The sequence below is a fragment of the Phoenix dactylifera genome, chromosome 3 (genome assembly GCF_051530095.1).
Source record: "Phoenix dactylifera cultivar Ajwa chromosome 3, Ajwa_hap1_PhDact_Kaust_v1.1, whole genome shotgun sequence".
NCBI classification, from domain to species: Eukaryota; Viridiplantae; Streptophyta; class Magnoliopsida; order Arecales; family Arecaceae; genus Phoenix; species Phoenix dactylifera.
This window is the reverse complement of record NC_143192.1, coordinates 19,731,640-19,743,806: the sequence shown is the minus strand read 5'-3', so window position 1 is coordinate 19,743,806 and position 12,167 is coordinate 19,731,640. Positions and strand designations below refer to the sequence as shown.

The 12,167-nt window shown below is 43.5% G+C and overlaps 1 pseudogene; it reads left to right on the top strand.

The window, feature by feature from the left end:
- Window positions 1-1,851: 1,851 nt before the first annotated feature.
- Window positions 1,852-1,949, top strand: LOC149767966 (small nucleolar RNA R71; annotated as a pseudogene).
- The last annotated feature ends 10,218 nt before the right edge of the window (window positions 1,950-12,167 follow it).

Genomic DNA, 12,167 nt, shown 5'->3' with positions numbered 1-12,167 from the left:
GTTGTCCCGATTCCCCAAGAGGGATCTACGTCGATGAAAAAGAAACGCTCCTTCAGCCATGAATGGAGGAAGGAGCCTCCTTGACGAGGCCGCACCCTCGCCGCGCCGCAAAGCACCACCACCCTCTGTCCCGGGGGTGGCCGTTCAGGCCATAGCATTCCCAAAAGATGGTCAGGGTGGCGGAAACCTCGTGCATGCGGCAGAGAACCTGGAAGGCCGTCAGGGTACGCCATGAGTTCGGCACCAGTTGCGTCGGCGCCACTCTTAAACCTCGAAGCACCTGCACGACTAAGTCCGAGAGGGAAAGGCGGAACCCAGCCCGAAGGATGTCCTCATTGATGGCGACCTTCCCTGGAGGAGGATGGGACATCCTCTCCTCAGGCCCCGGGAGCGTAACGTTGCAGGTTTCGGGAAGGTGGTACCGGGCCACGAACCTATCTAGGTCTTCGGGGACCAGCTCCGACTGAATGCGGTCTGCTCTTACTTCGTCCATCCCTAACGGCCAGTGAATCTACGGTCAGGACGGGGTCAAGAGAGGAGAAGGGACCGGAACGACTGGGGTACACTAATACGAAAGGAGAAAGTACGGAGGGCCCTAAATTGCAGAGTGGGGCAACTCACCGGAAGGGAAGGAAGAACGGCTCTGAGAGCGCCAAAGGAGGAGCGAACGAACAGCCCGACGGCAACGGCAGCAGCACAAGGGAGAAACTCGAGGATGCCTGTGAAGAGAAAGGCGGACGGGGGAGGGCCCCCGGTTAAATAGGCGGAAAAGCGGGTGACGCCTCGGTGGCGCCAGAGGACGCCTGGCTGCCGAAGGTTTGTTCGCGCCCCAAAGGCGAATCGACGCCATTAAGGAAGGATGTCCGCCGAAATCCGCAGACCGCCAGATCAGCGACAACCGCCATACGCCGTAAAGAAGGCGGGGAGCTCGAAGCGCGCGCGCCTTTCCGAGGGATGGCGGCAATCTCGAAGCATCACTCCCTTCACCTGTTCCCCTCCTGGTTCCAGGCTCGGAAGTGGGGGGCTACTGTTACGGGGGAACTTAGCCACCATGCCCCACGTGACCGGCACGCGCGCCCGGAAAGACTACGGCTGCCCCTTGATCCAGCAATCCGACCTCGGGTCGGATATCTTCGGCTCCGCAGCCCGACTCCGAGTCGGCTGCCCCTTGATCCAGCAATCCGACCTTGGGTCGGATATCTCCGGCTCCGCAGCCCGACCCCGAGTCGGCTGCCCCTTGATCCAGCAATCCGACCTCGGGTCGGATATCTTCGGCTCCGCAGCCCGACCCCGAGTCGGCTGCCCCTTGAACCAGCAATCCGACTCCGAGTCGGCAATCTCTGACCACAACAGACTGTTCCTCTGAGGCACGCCGCGGCCCCCTGCTCCACTACTCCCTGCAACGGCCGTATCCGACGCTGTTTCACGATCCCCTGTAACAGCCGTACAAAACGGAACTCCACTACGCCCTGCCATAGCCGTACCCAGCGCTGCCCCACGACGCCCTGTAACGGCCATGTCAGTGGCAACCCCATCGCGCCACACGATGACCAATCCCCAAAAGAACCCCCCAGCCTGGTATATATGCGACTGGGGGGGAAGGGGGAGGGTAAGCAAGATTTTTCAGAGTATTATCTTACCTGCTACCTCTCCTTCTCCTTCGATCTTCCCTAACTTGATCGTCGGAGGGCCCCCACTACCCCGGTGGTGGTGCGAGGCTTGCTTGCAGGTTTTCCGGCGGAAGGTGGAGCGCAACCGAAGCAATTCCAAGGGAACCCCGTTCACACCGCTGTGCCAATCGTTCTCGGTTTGAACCCCCAGCAACAGAAACTAATGGTTCTCCATGTTTCAAACCCGTGATGAGGACAAGAGAGGAGCAATTCTTTAAATCTCTCCCAGCATTCATAAAATGTTTCATGGTCTTTTTGTTGGAAATTACTAATGTGCCTTTTCAAAAAATTAGTCCTTTGTGCGGGAAAGAATTTTTTCAAGAATTCTCTTTGCATATCATGCCATGTTCCTAGCGATCTAGGTCTCAAGGAGTTCAGCCATGTTTTGGCTTTATCCTTTAAGAAAAAAAGAAACAAGGTCAATTTAAGGACGTCTTCCGATACATTTGGCACTCTAAATGTGATGCTAATTTCCTCAAAATTCTTAAGGTGAAGATAAAGGTTCTCGGATTCCATTCCATGATACTTGGGCAGCAATTGAATTACTCCTGGTTTGATTTCAAAGTGTCCTACGTTTTCAGGAATAATCATGCATGAAGGTTGACTAGTCCTAGTAGGGTGTAAGTATTGTCGAAGTGTCATAACTGGGGGTCTACCTTCATCACCATGGTGACTTCCTACATCATCATCAGCCATCTCACCAGATCTGAGATTTTGCGAAAGAGTTTCAATATTTTGATTTAAGGAATTGTCAAAAATTTGTCGATTCAGACGCCCAGTGTTGTTCCTATTCCAACCTAGCATACAAAATTTAATTAAATTTTTTTTTATATATTTTTTTAAAAATAAATATAAATATAAGTACCAACTAAAGATACCCTAAAACGACACCCTAAAACAAAAATCTATTCACAATCAAACATGTAACAAAACATTACACCTCAATTTCTAATGTTTTTCTTAAATTTCTAGACAGCTCCTAACTGGTTTGAAGAGGGCACCTAAGCCTCCAATCCGGTCTAATGAACCGAGTTAACCAGGTAAGCTCCCAGGTAAGTGGAGGGGTCACGATGCGTTCGCAAAGGTCCCACTTAAAACCCACTTGCCTCAAACAGATGAACTGTCTCTCTTATAGGGACAAAGCTTGCCTAGACATCAACTAAGCCACAGAGCGAAATTGGTGCAACTTTCGGTGGTCTTCGTCCTATTGAGCTCGAATGTCCTTAGGGGCCAATGTCTAGTTGATTTTAGTTAAGCTTAGGATATTTATGCAATGGGGTAATTTTTGGGCTAAGGACGAGTGATGAAATTCCGACCTTATCTTTTTAAATGGGTTCAGCCCTTAGAATATTTTATGCTGATGCCTTATACTATATGCAACAATCAAGAGATTTTTTTTTTAATGTTTTATGACATGACATTAAATTTCATTGAATAGGTGATCAAGCAAATTATTTATTTTTTTAAAAAATTTTATGAGTTGAAGTTTGAAATTTGAATTCTGAAATTTGAAATTTGAAATTTTAGATTTTTCCTCCTCTTTTTCTTTTTAATTTTTGAATAATCACCCTTGATCTTTTCTTAAAGTTTTTTTCTTAAATTTTCAATTAGCAACAAGGGTTAATGAGATATGATAACAATAAAATTCTGATTCTAAAAAAATTAAATGCAGAAAATTCAAAACAGAAAGCAGCAAGGTTTCGTATTAATCTAATGGTCTTAAAAGTTTCAAAATGTCAATCAGACCGTTCAGATGAAAGAAAAATAGGTCCTGCACCTGAAGACCAAATTTGAGTTCAATCAGATAGTTACTTACTTTGATATCAGAGTTTGATGCAGACTATGCAGGGAATAAAAAAACAGCAGTAAAGAAATTTTTTTTTTTATTTTTGAAAGAAAAAGACTAACTACTAAAGTACTAATTGAATCTAAAATTATACTAATAAATCAGCCATTCCCTGGCAACGGCGCCAAAAACTTGACGCGCTCGCAAAAATATTTTCGCGAAACTAATCTCCCAAGTGCAGGAGAATCGCACAAGTAGTAAATTCTCGGGAGTCCGAGTTCGAATCCTTAGGGAACGAAATATATATGAGATTATTTAGTATAATTTCATATTAATTAATTCAATAAATATGTGGATTAAGATGATGTTTTGAAGTTTAAAGAAACTAATTAATAGATTAAGTTCGATAATAAAGAGATGGTTAGGGATCCGGAATCCCCCTTGACAATAATACATTCAAGATATAAACTCTACGGTTTCTGATTTAAAAGTTCAAATGTAGGATAGATCTAATCATGGAATATATTGTTTGAGCACACGAACTCAATTTCTAAGCATTCGTCGTGCCGGTTATGTCTACGACAAATCAAATAATAAAGTAATCCATGCATGAATAGATATAAACCATTAAAGAACTATCTACAACATAGGCAAGCAAGAAACCAAAATATATCAAAAGATCTAAATTGAATAGAACAATAGTTTAGAGTTTACTCCAAGAAAGTAACAAGTCAAGGGTTCTCCCATCACCCTAGACCAAAGGGATTAGCCGGCCATCAACATGAAAAATCTCCCCTGTTCCTATCCCTTTTTTTTTTCTTTTTATTTTCGGAAACAGGGCCTCCCCTGTTTCTCTCCTCCTCTATTTTTTTCTTTGTTTTCAAATGAGAGCCCTCCTATATCTCCCGATGGGTCACCTGATCACACGGGATGCTTCTCTCTTGCTGGCTTCCGAGTATCCCGGACGCTGAGGAGTAGATCTGGGAACGGAAGATGCTTCGCGGATGGCTGGGCTTGAGCACGAATCCGGAAGATGAGCGGATGGATCGGAAGGAAACACGGACGCGGGTGATGCCTCGCGGGATGTTGGAACGTTCTCTGGAAGGCTGGGATCTGTTGGAATGCATGGGAGATGAACTGTGGACGGCTGCAACGCTTCACAGGATGCTGGGATCACGGTGTAAACGCGCGGATGAAGCGGATGCGGAAGACTGGGAGACTGCGGATTATGTGGCCCGATCGAAGGGGATCAGGATCTCTTCCACATGGGCGGATCGCTGATGTGGCTGGAACTTGGACTTGTCGAAGAAGCTGGGATGCTTGAAGAATCGGATGCGGACGAGATGCTTCATGGGATGCTGATGCTGAAATCACGGGGTGAAGTCAGGGTGACGGCTTGGAGGAAGCTTGAACGCAGATGGATGAGGCTTGGGTGCTGCTGGGAGGATCCAATGCTGAGAGCTGGACGATTGCACGCGGGAGAAGTGGACTCAGACGAACGTGGCATGCTGGGAGGGTGCACGGACACTAGATGAGGGGTCACACGTTGGGCTGCTCGGGAGAAGCAGACGCGAAGAATGCTTCGCGATTCTTCCACGCGGGCGGATGGGCTGCACGCGGCTTAGATGCTTGGGCTCATAGAAGACTGAAGCTGTGATGAAGTGGATAGCTGAACTTGACCTCCTTCTAGTGTGCAACTGGGGTTGACACAAGCGGTTGGCTGATCACCTGTAGTGATGCATATTTTTGGACCCAATGTGCATTTTAGCTTTGATTTCAGATCACCTGCACCCCACAAAAATATAATATTAATACAGCACTTCTATCATTATTTGTTAGCAATAATACTAATTTAAGTGATATATAGATCACACTTTTGTGCTCTCATCATTAGAGAACAAGGGTACTGAGCGTGACCAAGACAAGAAGTCACTTGGATGTCTATCCACTCGTCAGTGACTTGCTTGATGTTGCAGTAGTGTGACTGGTCCTTTGACCTGCGATGCTTCGGCTACTCACAGTGAAGTTATTGTAGTTTGACTGCACGTATACATGGTCTCTAGACATACGGGTCCATGAATGTAGATTGGCTGCAGTAGGTTCACTGTAGGAGTAGGGTATGCACCTATATGGAATCTATCGATCTTGATAGATAAGGAGAGATCCTATGTGATTTATAAGACTGAGTTCGTAAGACCTCGGCCGGGGCAGTATATACCGTGGAGAAAGAGTTTTCCACTCTCGAACTTAAGTCGAATAAATCTTGACATATGACAGACGATGGGGTTTGACGAGTTGTCCATGACCTCCGTCCTGTAGGGATCCATAATAGAAGGACTGTATCATACGATAACTGCACCTAGAGGTTCATCATTCCATTCTGTTGGATAGCTACTACATGCTGCTAGGTGTCACTGGTGGATGGTGAGACTCACAGAAAATATCTCGATGGTCGATAAACCCTAATGAGTTGAGTTGGAATCGTTCCAACCCATTGAAAGAAGTTTTCAATGATATTATGATAGAGATCGCAATATATCTCACTACCAGTCAGAATAGAACCTATGGAGTCACACACACTAGAGGTATTGACCGATCCGATGGTTGAATTATAATTATGAATCACGAGTAATCAATTCGATTGATAATCAGTTGAAGAAGGAACAATGAAAATTAATTAATTGGACTTAAACACGAATCCTACTTGGAGTAGGATTCCTGGAGTGCTAATTGGGTTAGGACTGGGAGTCCTACTTAGAGTAGGATTTCTACAATCCTAATTAAATTAGAATTTTGAATTCAACTTGGATTCCTACTTAGAGTAGGATTCCTAGAAGTCCTAATTAGATTAGGACTTTGGATTCAAATTAGAGTCCTAATTAGATTAGGACTAAAATTGAACAAGTCCTAATTAGATTAGGATTTCTTAAGTCCTGATTAATTTTAGTCTAATTAATTAAATGACTTCTAATTAGATTAGGATTGAAGAGTTCAATTGAGTCATGGTTCAATTGAATCCTAATTGGATTAGGATTTGAAGGAATACAAATTGGTACATCTAGTCCTTTTTGGAAAAGGATTAAAACCACCTAGGATTAGGCCCCACGCCCCACTTGATTAGATCAAGTTTAGGGCGTGCGTGATGGAGGATGAGGAGGGAGGGGCGTACACCCCTCCCTTGGCCGAAATCAAAGAGAAGAGAAGAGGGGCGTGCGCCCCTCTTCTTGGCTCCAAAAGGAAAAACATGAAGCTCCTAAAATGTAGGAGCTCCATGTGTAAGGAGGTGAAGGGCCAACCCCCAGGGCAATCCTTTTCCTCCTCTTTCAGCCATGAGCCACCTTTTTCTCTATTGGGTTTTCAGCCGCCATCGGCAAAGGGAAAAGAAGAGGAGGCGTGCACCTCCTCTTGGCCTCCTTCCTTGGTTCCAACGCAAGGGAAAGAAAAGGCTGCATCTAGCCTTTGGATCTTCTCCCTTGATCCCTTCTTCCTCTTCCTCCTCCCTCTGGCATTCAAGAGTTGATTGAAAGAGAGGTGATCAGCCAACAAAATAAATCTCTGCAAGGGAGCTAGCACCCTGGGGATATTCGAGCATTTGGATCGGTCCTCTGCTTCATGTGGATACCCGTAGAGGCCGGACGCGTGTGCGGCTTCAAGCAAACCTTTATCCTAAACCACAAACTTCAATTTGCAGCGATCATCTACCCGCACAAGATGAAGGTCTGATCTTCTTAATGGTTTTAAAAGTTTTTAATCCTAATCTGTCTACGAACGGTTTTTAAATAACGTTCATGAGATGAACATTGATCCCGCGCATGCCACTTCCGCTGCCATCTGAATTTTTTTTAAAAAAAATTTCTGCGGCATGGGCGGGTTCCCAACAGTGGTATCAGAGCCTAGGCTTCGTAGATTAAGGTTAGGATTAATTATTAGAGGGCATGTTAGATCTGAAATTTAAAAAGTTATGCATGCTGAAATTTTCTGCATGCAGAATTTCAGGATTGCTGTTTTTTGCATTCTGATTTTTATGTGCATAAGTTGATGATTCTATTGCATTGTTAATGAGATTACAAAAGTTTAGAATCATGTCTTGCATGATCAGCAACTCATGTGATGACGTAATTAATTAGATTTCAGATCTGAAAATTATAATTGATACATGTGGTGATGATCATAGGATTCAAACCCTTTTGGTATCAAATGTAAAGACCTGCGATGTGATCTGTAATGTCATATAATATTTTCAGATGCTTGCATGCATCTTATTTGATGTTTTGAGGGACCTGCATGCCTCCTAAAAGGGATGTAATTTATTTTATATCTGGTTGTATTTCTGTGATGTCATGTACGTCAACGATCAGTCAAAGATAGTACATGAGATGAACGACGATCTGAGCGGATGATGACGATTGGATCAAGAGTTGATCAGGGATCGAATCAAGGAGGCTCGGGACCAATTCAAGAGTTGAAGACCAGCTGATCGATTGACGTGCATGTGCTTGTAATATGACCTAATTAGAATCCATGATCATCACCTATTTAAAATTCAGCTTTTATTTATTGCTGCAATACCTGCGATGTGCCTTTTGCATGTGATGCGAATGTGAGCGGGGTAGATAGATTTACATATGATGCAAACTAGTAGAGCAATCCCAATGAGACCTAAACTAAAACCTCCTCAATCAGTCGAGAGTGAACCAACATGAGCGAGTCATATTAGATTAATTGATCTAATTGGTGTCTAGGAAAGCATGAAAGGTGGTTACTTAATTAGAACCTTACTCTCTGAGTAAGGGGAGCCTCCCACCTGCTTACCTGGCCAATTGTTCGATTACCTCTTATGAAGAGCTCAAGATTGCAAACACTAAGACATGATTAACCAATATTATGTCCATAGGTCTTCCACCGTAGTAGAGCTGCTAAGGTCTTTTTGGTGTTGACTTGTCTCGGCTGGACATAGTGGGCAAGTTGCATCGGAGGGCTAGACCTCTCTATAGACATGAGATGTTGTAGGGGTAAAGGTGGGGTTGGGCACCAATAACTGTTAGGTGAGGATCCAATGACGACTTTATTTCTACGGTTATATGGTGGGTCTGACTTAACTAAGGAATGGGACCAATAACTGTTAGGTGATAAGTTCTAAATAATGCATAAATTAACTTCTTACTCATAGCACTTATCGTTATTTTCATGCATATATTTTAAATTTAAACATAAGAAAATGCATTCTCCTTCATCATTGCATTTTAATAAATTATTAAAAGTAATTCAAGTTTGATTGATTTTATTGGTTGAGTCCAATTTATGCAGGTCGAGTCTAATATATGCAGGTTGAGTCAAACTCATTTGGGATGATCCTTGAACCCGAATCGCATGCACCCCGTGATTCAGATCCTCTTAGATTTCCGATTCAGCCCAACTCATCTGTTCCTTTCACATCCAATCGAGTTCAGCCTTTTATGTTTTAACCTTCCCTCCCAAAACCTCCCACATTGTACTATTTGAGTCCTTATCACATCCGCAATTAGCCATTCAAAGTCTTCCTAAAATTCCACGTGCAAGCCATCCACATGTAAGTATTACACATCATCTCCCCATCTTCGAGATTCTTCCACCGCATCTCAGCCACGTCATGTCTTCCATGCGTCTTCAGTCATCCATCCCCTGTTTCTAAATCCATTCGTTCCCAAGCCAATCTAGCCACACTCAGTTTCATTCCTCCCGTAATGCAAGCAAAGGGCTCCATTGTCCCGGATCCTCTTCTTCTTCCGCGATAAGTTCCAAGATCTCCTCCTGCATCCGAGTAGCCTGCAATTCATCCTCATCCCCTATGTCCAGCAAACAGAGCCCATCTAAAGAACTCCTCGTTTCTTCCCAACGTTCCGGATTCCTCCCAGCATCTCACGTTCAGCCGTCCGCATTAATCCCAGCTGTCCCATTTGAATTTCTGGATCCAACTCCTTCCGAATCCAAAGAACAAAATCTCCCACGTATGCCTCTTCTTTCACTAGTTCCCAGCCTTCCCGTTCATCATCCACGGGCAAGCTCAGCCCCTATTCCATCGTCCACAAATCCTGATCCAGCCCTTCCTCACCTTCTCTTCATTGCAGATCAGAGCCATAATCTTCTTCCGGATTCTTCCCAGATTTCCTCTCAGCCAACGGCAGCATCTCCGAATCGCCTGCATCCTCATCCCGTTCGAAATTAACTCCATCATCTCGAATAAATCCATGCTTCGGAACAGAGCATCATCTCACGTCCCTTCATCCGCATAAGTTCCAGCATCCATGGATAGACTCAAATCCTCCACACCGCGTCCCAGCCGCGTTCAAGGAACCTCCCACATGTTGAAGAAGCTCGGCTCCTTCATTCCCTGGATTCACGTCAACAGGATTTGCTCCAACGTTCGGATCAGATACGGCAACATCTCCCATCATCCACGGAAGAGATGAAGCCTCCACGAGCTTATCCTCCCATTCGGATCAGCCACAGAGGAGAGAGGGGGAGATTGCAGCCTATAGAAGGAGGAAACATCTCTTCCTTGGAACCATCTTCTCTCAGGCAGACTTCCCACAGAAATAAAAGGAGAGAGATTATTTTGGGTATTATGGGAAGAACTTCCCACGGAAAGAAAAAAAAATGAAATGGAATGAGGGGAGATTAGCTGGAGCTTCCTCCATCATCGCGACGTATTCTTCTCTTCTTTCACGCCGCCACCTCCCTCGGAAGAAGTCAGTCATGCCGTCTTCATCCCGCTGTGCTGCTATCGTCCACTTCTACATGGAAGGCTGATCTCCTCACTAGGGCTGGATGAAGCTCTAATAGAGAAATAAGGGTTTTTGTATCTTTAATTTTTGTTCATGGGGTTGTATGAATCCTCTTACTCTTAAATGAATATTTTTCTTTCATCTCATATTTAATCTCTGTGACTTTAAATATGATGTTCGTACAACTATTTTTCATGATCACTGAGTGAGTATAAAGATGATCCATTCTTAAGGAAGATGCAGTGTCCTGCCACCTTATTTTAGGGTAGACATTTCATACCTACTGAAGATGGGTTTTCCTAAAATTTCTTCAGTGAATTTTTATTTGAATGCTTATAGGGCTTGTAGCCAATTTGCATGTTAATCCAAGATGAATTAAAATACAAATAATCCTTGTTACGATGTTAGTAGTGAATTTCTTGCCCTAGGTTCCCTCAAACTGATATCATTTTAATTGCATTTCTTATTAAATTGTTTAGTTTAATAGTCTTCAAACTCTCTCTTTCATATTATTTTTAAGAAAACAACTGTACCCCAATCCCTGTGGATCGATACCCGTAATCACTATCCTACTAGATACGTGCTATTGTGTGGTCTTAAAAATTGACTATCAATTTTTGGCGCCGTTGCCGAAAATTGAAAGCACGGTTGTCTTCTTTTTATTTATTTATTTTTATTTATTTCTTTTTAGCGATTGGATACATCTACTTCCTTATATTGCTATATTTTTGAGATGTACTAATCAGTATTTGTTTTTCTTTTAGGACTATCGAAAAAAAAAGGGGAAAGAAGGAACGAATTTTGGACGACTAGAGGACACGTACTGACGAGGTTTGATCAATTAGCCTGCTGCAATTTTTGCTTAGTAACCTCTAAACCTCTCCTGTCTTTGAATCCTTGTTGTGATTGTTTGATTTAATTTGAGTAAGGCATGTATGATTGCTTGACACACCACTTAATATATCACGCACATAGTAAGGGCAATCACCCCAACAAGATAAGAACTGGATTTCATCACCAGATTCTTACCCAAATAAGGTGAATTAATTCTCACATAGCTATCACTTTAATTAAAATCAATTAGACGTTGGCCTCTAGGGACATTCGAGCTCAATAGAACGAAGATCACCGAAAGTTGCACCAATTTCGCTCTATGGCTCAGTTGATGTCTAGGCAAGCTTTGTCCCTATAAGGAAGACAGTTCATCTGTTCGGAGCAAGTGGTTTTTAAGTGGAACCTTTGCAACGCATCGTGACCCCCCCACTTATTTGGGAGCTTACCTGGTCAACTCAGTTCATTAGACCGGATTGGAGGCTTAGGTGCCCTCTTCAAACCAGTTAGAAGTTGTCTAGTGATTTTAGGGCAAACACAAGGATTTGATGTGTTTTGTTTAATGCATGCTTGACTGCACTTGAATGATCGGAAGAGTTTTAGTGTATGCTAGGGTGTCGTTCCAGATCTTCTAAATTAGTACCTTTTGACCTTGAAATAGAGCGTTCTATTAGGACCCTTCGAGCCGAAATCCGCACCTATAGAACTTTAGGATCTACACCACCTATAGAGATGGCTGAAGAACAACCCAAGTTGTTAAAGGAGTACTTCACTCCTTCTATTTATACCTTTCCATCTTGTATTCGACTACCTGATACCACTGCTGCTGTATAGTTTGAAATTAAGTGTAGTGTCATCCAAATGCTTCCCTCTTTTTATGGACTCAATAATGAAGACCCATACAAATATTTAGATGAGTTCCTTGAGATTTGCACCACTGTCAAAATTCAGAACTTCACTAATGATGCTCTGAAACTTAGGCTATTTCCTTTCTCCCTTAAGGATAGAGCTAAGCAGTGGCTCCATTCATTAGAAGCCAATTCTATTCTTTCATGGGCCCAAATGCAACATGAATTTCTAAAGAAATATTTTTCCATAGGAAGAACAAATCAATTT